Source organism: Balaenoptera physalus (genome assembly GCF_965194825.1).
Source record: "Balaenoptera physalus genome assembly, chromosome: 6".
NCBI lineage: Eukaryota > Metazoa > Chordata > Mammalia > Artiodactyla > Balaenopteridae > Balaenoptera > Balaenoptera physalus.
This window is the reverse complement of record NC_138885.1, coordinates 40,267,851-40,277,458: the sequence shown is the minus strand read 5'-3', so window position 1 is coordinate 40,277,458 and position 9,608 is coordinate 40,267,851. Positions and strand designations below refer to the sequence as shown.

Below are 9,608 nucleotides of genomic sequence, written 5' to 3'. Positions count from 1 at the left end.
CAGGTGCTTCCCACTCTCTCTAATCTTTGCTTCTGTTTTTTCACATTGTACTTGCTTGCATACTCTGTATACTGTAGGTGTCTCTATGGTTTAGGTTCTGTAGGTTCTGGAATAGATGTGTGACAGAAAAGCTGTAATGTAGTCTTTTTTATTCATTCATAATGTCACTTGGTGCTTGAATATTGTAGTTGACTATTTGATCACTCCTTTTATGTATGATTTGCTTGTTTATTTCTTCTCCTGTTTAGTATTCAGGAATTACATATATATTCTAGCAAAAATGATCAACTCAGATTACTTTTTGTAAAATATCTTGGCAATTTCATTGACACGGCTTTATGCTGCATTTTGTTCATGCATATGGTCATTTGTTATGTTTGAGTGTTTCTAAAATGAAATTATTTGATAATTTGTATAAATTATCTTTAAAAATAAAATAAAATGACAAGGTTTATCCTTTTGAATTGATTGGATGTAACTGTTATTAAAATCATATTATTCTCCATAAAACAGACTTACAAAAGTCTTATTTCTTCTTTGTGTTCAATTACATAATCAAATAAATCATATCTCCCTTTAGACATGCCCCAGTTTATTGAACATTTTACTTTGATTTTCATAGTGAGCATATAGACAAGATAGGTGGCTATGTAAATTATTTGGGATAAATTTTATAAATAGTACTGAAAATCACTTTCACAATTCTAAGTGTCACTTTTTTAATGCTTCTGTTTGTAGAATAGGGTACTGAACAATGCAGTGGTTAAAATATATAATTCTGGCCCTCAGAGAGTTTATATTCTAATAAGAAAGAAAGGCTAGTGTATAAATAACTTCAGTGGAATACATAGTGTAAGAGAGGTACAAATAAAATTCAGAGAAAAAAAGATGATTTCATGTTAGGCATTTCTTAAAAGGTGTGATACTCTAGCTGGACTTTAAGTAACTGGTAGAGAAATTGGCAGGGGGAGATTTGGGGAAAGGATATTTCAGGCTGATCACATAACAGGCAAAAGGTACGGAGTGTATCATTGAAGGGTCTCATGGTCCTACACAGGGAGCAGACAGGGAGCAATTGGCTATTGGACTAGAATAATTGGGTTTAACTGTCTTGTAAGCGTATATAGATCTTACTTGTTAGGCATTGGACAGCCCTTGAAGGTTATAGAACACCTCTTATGTGTCAGATCTGAACAGGTCTTCTGATTTATTTATAACAACCCTTGTTTAATAGATATTACAAAGTTTATTTTAAAGAAAAGAAAAACCGAGGACCAGAAGAGTTTAGTGACTTACCCAAGGTCTCATGACAAGTAATTGTCAGAGCTAGGATTCAAACCAAATGTTTTTTTGAATCTGTGTGTTTTCTGTCTTTTAAGTGGAAGAATGAGGCAGGCTAAACTTCAGGAATGTTACCAAAGCAGTTGGTTTCTTGGATGAGGGAGTAATACTGGAGGGGCGTGGTGCCCAATTGGGAGTCTATTTTAGTGTTTCAGACAAGTGGTAATACAATAGGAATGAAAAAGAGAGTTTGTATATGAGATTAAGGAGGCAGAATTGTCAAGTCTGGCTAATTAAGAATGCATGCATCAACCGTGCAGCTCAGATTGGGACTTGAACCCACGTGCTGGGACTGGAACCCCGCCAAAACCCAAGGTCTTTCAAGTGAGATCACACACCTGGTTTCAGAACTTAATGAAGCTCAGGTTCTTGATATCTCAAGAATTCAGTGAGGGACAAAATGATAGGTAAGAAGTGGATTTATTTAGAGAGAAAAACACTACAGACAGAGTGTGGGCCATCTCAGAAGGCAAGAGCGGCCCCAGGTATGGGGTTGTCAGGTTTTTAAAAAAATTTATTTATTTAATTTATTTATTTTTAGCCGTGTTGGGTCTTCATGCTGCGCGCGGGCTTTCTCTAGTTGTGGCGAGCGGGGGCTATTCTTTGTTGCGGCACACGGGCTTCTCATTGCGGTGGCCTCTCTTGTTGTGGAGCACGGGCTCTAGGTGTGTGGGCTTCAGTAGTTGTGCCATGCGGGCTTCAGTAGTTGTGGCACACGGGCTTAGTTGCTCCGCGGCATGTGGGATCTTCCCGGACCAGGGATCGAACCTGTGTCCCCTGCATTGGCAGGCGGATTCTTAGCCACTGTGCCACCAGGGAAGTCCGGGGTTGTCAGTTTTTATAGGGGTGAGTAATTTCATAGGCTAATGAGTGGGAGGATTATTCCAACTATTTCGGGGTGGGGGGGAAAGGGGTGAGGATTTCCAGGAATTGGGCCATTGCCCACTTTTTGATTCTTATGGTCGGCCTTGGGACTGTCATGGCGCCTGTGGGTGTGTCATTTAGCTTGCTGATGTGTTACAATGAACTGTACTGAGGCTCAAGGTCTAGTGGAAGTCGACTTGTCTGATATTTTGGACCCATTTTGTTCTAATCAGTTTATGTCATGTCCTGGGGCTATGTCATTCTTCAAAGGTTATGCCCTGCCCCCTTCCCTCCAGTTTCACATTTAGGAGGTACAGGGAAGCCTGCGAGAAATGGAAAGAAAACAGAGAGCCAGAAGAGTATACTATTATGGAAGTCAAAACAAGAAAGTTTCAAAGATGGGGTAATGAACTATGTTAAATACTATGTAGATTTGAAGGTACATGAGTGAAGCAGACCAGGACCCTGTGGGGCTCCCGGGTACAAGTCCTTTCGGTGTCCCCTGTTTCTTGTTTGTAGGAAATTGGCTTCATTTAGCCTCCATGACCTTCCCTGAGTTCCAAAGGGCAGGTTCAAACAGTTGCTAATCAGGGAAGGGAGGGGATGCAGAGGGAAGGGAGGTGATGCAGAGGCAAGGGAGGAACATTTAAGAAACAATAGTGCAGACTTGGGGCAGAAGTTCTGGTTCCTCCTCCAAGGAATATACATAATATCTTATCCAAAGTTCTTCTGCAGAACTAAAGCCCCACCCAGGTGGAGGATGGCAACTTCAGGCTGAGCACAAGGTTCTTGGAGCGCTGCCCTGCTACCTCACCACCAACCAATCAGTCTGCAGCGCTCACCCTAAATTTTGCCTATAAACCCTTTCCCCCCCAAACCATCGGGGAGTTTGGGGTTTTTGAGCATGAGCCACCCATTCTCCTTGCTTGGTCCTGCAGTAAACCTTTCTCTGCTCCAAACTCCGACTTCAAGTTTATTTGGCCTCACTGTGCCTCGGCACACAAACCTTGTTCGATTACATGAGGACCAAGTGAAGCTCATTTGGTGTTTGGTGACCACTGGAGGCTCTTGAGGGCAACTTTGGCAGAGTAGTATGATTAGAAACCAAATAAAGGATTGAAGAGTGAGTTTGAAGATACACAACTATATGTCTTCACTGATGTGGAGACAGTGAAATAGACTCGGGTGAAAAATTTAGTGGACAGAGTTGAAATGATAAAGGATTAAGGCAAAGGATTTTAATGGTTGAGGCAAATGGATTAATTTGTCAAAAGCTACAAAGGCATAGGTGATAAGAAAGGGATTGAAGCTTTTAGAGAGGGAGTGATTGGTGGTTCATGGTCTTAAAGGATAGTGGGCGTGTTTAACACAGGTGTGTGGGCTAAACTTTGACAGAAAAAGGATTTTCTTTATGAGTTGGCAGGGAAACAAAATATGTGGGACTGACACTGTGCAACTCAGATAGGACTTGAACCCACGTGCCGGGACCAGAACCCAGCCTAAACCCAGATTGGGACTTGAGCCCACGGTCTTTTAATTGAGATCACACACCTGGTCTCAGGACTTAACGAAGCCCAGGTTCTTGATGTCTCATCGCAGAAAGAATTTAGTGAGAGACAAAGTGATAAGTAAGAAGTGGACTTATTTAGAGAGAAACGCACTCCACAGACAGAGTGTGGGCCATCTCAGAAGGCAAGAGGTCCCCCAGAATGGGGTGGTTAGTTTTTATGGGCTGGGTAATTTCATAGGGCTAATGAGTGGGAGGACTATTCCAACTATTTCTGGGGAAGGGGCAGGGATTTCCAGGAATTGGGCCACTGCCCACTCTTTGACCTTTTATGGTTGGCCTCAGAACTGTCATGGTGCTGGTGGGGGGTGGGTGTCACTTAGCATGCTAGTGCATTACAGTGAGCGCATAATGAGGCTCAAGGTCCACTGGAAGTCGAATCTTTCCCTAGCTTGGATCTAGTTGGTTCTAATCGGTTTTTGTCATGTCCTATGGCTGTGTCATTCTTGTAAAGGTTGTGCCATGCCCCCTTCCCTCCTGTTCCAGGATAAGTGTCTGCTAATAATTTATAGGAAGAGTTTAGTTGCTCATGTTAAATGACTTAGAAAGTTTATTGAAGGAAAAGAGCGGTCATCTACTAAGAGTGAATAGGCAGAAGTGGTGTTGAGAACTTTCAAAAAGAGGAAAAGATTTTGGAACAACTGCTATGGTCAAAGGGTAAAACAGCAAGAATTTCCAAAGCAAGGATTTTTAGCAAGAATCTAAGCGTACATTTTTATTGGGAATTTTTTTCTTGGGAAATAATTACATTTTCTTGTACAGTTTGACCCTTTTGTTATTCATGTTTGTAGCAGGGCATCTGTTCCCTCTCTTCCTTCCTCTTTTGTTCTTTCCTTACCTGTATCCCTCCTTCTAATTCATTCAACAAACATATTTTGAATGTATGTGCTCTACCAGGGGCTTGAGATATCGCTATGTATAAATCAGATGGTCTCTTCCCAAGTCTTAGGGTCTAAAGTAGATTTCACTAACTCGGATTCTTAAAGGAGCATTGGAATATCCAGGAATACACCATAGGGAATGGTAGGATCTATAGCCAATTCCAAGGGTATTCTCATTGAGATTAAAACAAAAGAGGCCTGCGGGCCATGGATTGTTTCTTTTTTAATGAAAAACTTCTCTGTAGTAGGAATTGTTGCAAATTCTTAACAAACTTTCACTTGTCACTTCCTATTTTTAGGTTTGTATAGGTTAGTTTACCCAATCAGTCTTGAAAACCTGCTCTAGTAACCAGTGTGCTTTAAAGTTTTGAGTATTTTCAACTGTTTAGTTCACATTATATCAAACCAACCCTTAAAACTTATTAGATTCCTTAGTGTTTTACACAACAGATATGGACTACAAAGGATAAATTCATCTTAACATTTGATTTCAAAAAGCATAAATATTTGTAAACCTTCACCTTGGTTTTCACTGTTCTCTATAGTTTTGTAGGCTTATAGATTGTAATTTCCTTTGTACAGTTTTTTTTTCCCCCTCAAAAGAAGGAGGGATAACAGATAAACTTTTGGATTCATTTTCTTTCTTTTCAATCTGAAGTTTAGGTATTTGAAGAATATTATTTCCGTCAAAGGATTGGATATAAATTGTTTTGGCAATGAACTCTGTATCCATTATATATGACATATATTTTAGCAACTCATGTTTTTGCAGGAAGGAGGACCCCTTCCAGGGCCCAAGAGTGGCTCTTGTCTAATACTGGGAAATGAATTGTCCAAAGAGGCACACGGGCTGACAAAGCAAAAAACTTTATGAGGAAGGGAAGGGGTGCCCGAGTGGGGAGCAGCGGGGTAAGGGAACCCAGGAAAACTGCTCTGCCACATGGCTCGCAGTCTCAGGTTTTATGGTAATGGGGTTAGTTTCTGGGTTGTCTCTGGCCAATCATCTTGCTGGGCCCATATTTGGTCTGACTCAGGGTCCTTCTTGGTGGTGTGTGCATTTCTCAGCCAAGATGGATTCCAGTGCAAAGTTTTCTGAGAGGTTGGCAGGACATGTGGACTGGCGTCTCCTCCCTCCTCTTGGCCCCTCCTGAATCCTCCTGGTTACATTTCGGCTGCAGCACTGTGTTCCGTGTTGGGACCTCCTGTTGCAAGACAACTCATGCAGGTGGTGATCATCCTGCCTGGCCATGGGGGGCGGTTTCCGTCAATGGTTCCTTAACAACCTGATGAACATAAACCACACTCTCAAAAGTTAATGAAGAAGAACAGAAGAATTTTACTTTTCCAGTGGTGTTAGTATTTCCTATACTGTGTGAGCTGCAATAAGATTTTATTGGGAGGTTAGAGCTATGAGAGACCTAGGTTTAACAGGAAAAAAAGGTTTGGTCTTCATTATACTATCAAAAAGGTCTTAAAACAAAACAAAAAAAGGTCTTGTGCTAGTGAAAACTATGCCTAAAACAAAAGCTTTTTTTTTTTGGGCTCATCTTCATGGAGTTTGTATTTGATTACCAACCTGATGTATTTTATCATCAAGGAACATGTTATGATCATATCGTTTGATCATTTATCTCTACAAATAACTAACTTTGGTTAATTTTTTAATGTGATACTTGCCACTACCATTCTAAAATTCCTTCCTAAAAGCTATGAAGTAAACTGATTTCAGTGTTTCTGTTCTATTTACATTTAGTTGGCTTCATGCACACCTCATCACTGAAATGTTTTGTAGCTGGTAAAATTATATTTACACGAAAAAGGAGAAGTTTTTAACTTATTTCAGCTCATTTGATTAGAAATTGCATTTGAAGCTATATAAAAAATGAAAAGTCAAAGCAGTCAATAAACAGTACACTGGCCTAAATTGGTAGACAAATCTGCAGAGTACAGAGTGTCTGCATAAGAAGTGCAATGTTTTGTCATTCTTTTTTCCCTTTCCACTCAAATCTGTGTGTGTTTCACTCTGCACTGTTTTACTCTGCATTCTCTATACTTAAAAATATTTTGTTGCTCGGTGCTTTGTGACCACCTAGAGGGGTGGGATAGGGAGGGTGGGAGGGAGGGAGATGCAAGAGGGAAGAGATATGGGAACATATGTATATGTATAACTGATTCACTTTGTTATAAAGCAGAAACTAACACACCATTGTAAAGCAATTATACTTCAATACAGATGTTTAAAAAAATATTTTGTGGAACTACTGTACTCTAGGGAGCATTGGTAATTGATGATAACTTTCTACAAGTGTCTTTTGTGGTGTCAGCTAAAACACGGGTGCCACGACTGTCTTCTAGAGGGGAGTTTCTTGGCATCCTTGCTTAGAACTGCACCCTGAAAGGATGTGACACCTCACACCAACCTTCAAAGTGAAACTTTATTTCAACAAGGTATACAGTTTGACTCTAAAAGGAGAATCAAGCAGCCCTGAAGGTTCAGGTTTCCAAAGACCAATCGAAGTCAAAGGAGCTATGGGCTGGCTATGGTTTAGCTACTTTAAAGAGGATAATTGCAGAAAGTTATCATACAAGTTTGAATGGAATGATCACAAAACTCTTTAACTTGCTGTGAATACAACCCCAAATATCTGTTTTGGTGACCCTTACTACTTGACAAACCACTGTAAAACTTAGTGGCTTAAAAACATTTAAGGAGTCTGTGATTTGGAAGGGTTCATTTGGCATAGTTTGTCTTTGCTACACTTTGTGTCAGCTGTGTGGCTCAAAGGGGAGGGCCAGAATCATGTGAAGGTTTGTTCAGGAACATGTCTGCTGGGCGGTGCTGGCTGTCAGCTGAGATTACAACTGGGAATCCGGGTTAGAGCACCTATTTGTAGCCTTTCCACGTCACCTGGGCTTCCTTACAGTATGGTGACTAGGTTGGAAGGGTGAGAGGGAGGGAAGAGGGGGATGAGGGAGAGAAAATAGAGCGGGAGAGGAAAATGGGAGGGAGGGAGAAGAGAGCGAGTTAGAGCCAGAGAGAGAGAGAGAGAGAGAGAGAGAGAAAGCACCTATACAGTCGTCCTTGGTACTTCCCCAGGATACCAAAATCGGGGGATGATCAATCCTGTATTTAAAATGGTGTAGTATTTTCATTCTCCTATATACTTTAAATCATCTCTAGATTACTTATAATTATCAATTATAATTAATACAAGGTAAATGCTATGTAAATGGTTGTAACTACAATGTAAATACCATGTTAATAGTTGCCCGTGTGTGGCAAATTCAAGTTTTGCTTTTCAGAATTTTCTGGAATTTCTTTTTTTTTTTTTTCCCCGAATATTTTTGATCTGTGGTTGGTAGAATCTGAGAATGTGGAAGCTGCGGATACGGAGGGACAACTGTATTGCCTTTTATAGGTTACCTTTAGAAATCACACAGTATTACTTCTGAGGCATTTTGTTCCTTGATACAAAGCTCAACATAAGCTGAAGGGGAAATTGTTCCTGCCTTTGGGTGAGGGAGTGGCAAGTACCTGAAAGGGCATGTGGGACTGGAAATATTGCTGTGGCTGTTTTTGGAAAATACAGCCTGTCACAGCTCTTCCTGGTTACCTGTATTCTCTTATCTCTGGCCGAGTGATTCAGGTGTGTGAGGTCAGTGTTCAGTAGGTTAAGTGTACAAAGTAGGTGATAAGGATACAGATTGAAATCCTTTTCTATGATTAATAGCTGTCTCCTTTAATTACATTTTTTTGTAATTGTATCTTTTTCTGGAACTCTGTCCTTGTTTGTCCTTAGGAGGAAGGGTTAAAATTGCAACAACAACAACCAAACCCAAGCAAACCAGGATTTTATGTTATGACAGCTTTATTGAAAGGTGCTGTGATGTACTGCAGTTGAATGACCAGGGTTTAAGTCCCAGTTCTGCTACTTTCTAGCTGTGTGATGTTGGGACAATTGCTTAGCCTCTCTGAGTTCATACATCTACAAAGTCAAGGCAATGATACTTTCCTTATAGAACTGGTTTGTAAAATAGGGATATTATAGGTAAAGGGACAGCTCAGAGACTGGGAGGTATTGGGGTCTCAGCCATTATCCTTAGGCAGGTTGATGAAAATGTGTGATTTAGAATGTTAAATTGATTGTGTTCTAGAATGATAGATTAGGAAACCAATTTAAGATATGTAATAGATACTTTGATGCTAGAAGAACCGTAGGTGCCTTTGACTGAAAGGAATTAGAATAGAAGAAAAACTATGAAGAACTTCTTAAAGAATGTCTGTATTTTGAAAAGTATATTATATCTTCTCAGATATAATCAGCTTTTTACTGGAATGAATGTTTCAAAGATTTATTAAACTAGCACTTAGTTAAGGTACTTTATTAAATGCTCTAATACCTTAGATTGAAATGTTTTATATTTAGTGAAAAGTGCTAATAATTTTTAGTTTTTATTTTTTTAAATGTGAAAGTAATACATATATGTTCTAGAAAAGAAGCTAAGGAAATAAATCACCCATGATCCTGTTATCCAGAGGCAGACTGTTAATATTTTGGTGTATTTCCTTTCATTTTTTTTTCTTCCTTGAAATTTTATAGTTTTCCATAGTTAGGATCATTGTATGCGTAACTTTATAATCTTCCTTTTTATTTAATTTTATATCATAATCAATTCCCACAAATCATTAAAATTTCATCTATCATATGTATGTATCATGATTTATGTAGTTTTTTGTAATTTTTTCTGTAATACATAATATTATGATGAATATACCTGTGTATGAATGTTTTCATAATTTTGATTTTTTCCATAGGGTATATTCCTAGAAAGAAAATTATTGGATCAAAGGGAGTGAATATTTTTAAGGCCCTTGATTTATGTTTTTAAATTGCTTTCTGGAAAGTTTTTCCATTTTTTATTCCCAGTAAAATCAAAATAGCACTGATTATTCA

At 39.2% G+C, this 9,608-nt stretch overlaps 1 protein-coding gene across 3 annotated transcripts in view; it reads left to right on the top strand.

Moving 5' to 3' along the window:
- Positions 1-2,221: 2,221 nt before the first annotated feature.
- Positions 2,222-9,608, top strand: part of GTDC1 (glycosyltransferase like domain containing 1) — a 392,967-nt gene continuing 385,580 nt past the window's right edge. For 2 of the 3 annotated variants that reach the window (XM_082465033.1, XM_082465034.1), the window contains exon 1: positions 6,750-8,652. The gene's annotated coding sequence lies outside the window, so the exon portion shown is untranslated. Of the gene's footprint in view, positions 8,653-9,608 lie in introns of all 3 variants that reach the window. The other variant, XM_082465032.1, reaches the window with a different exon arrangement.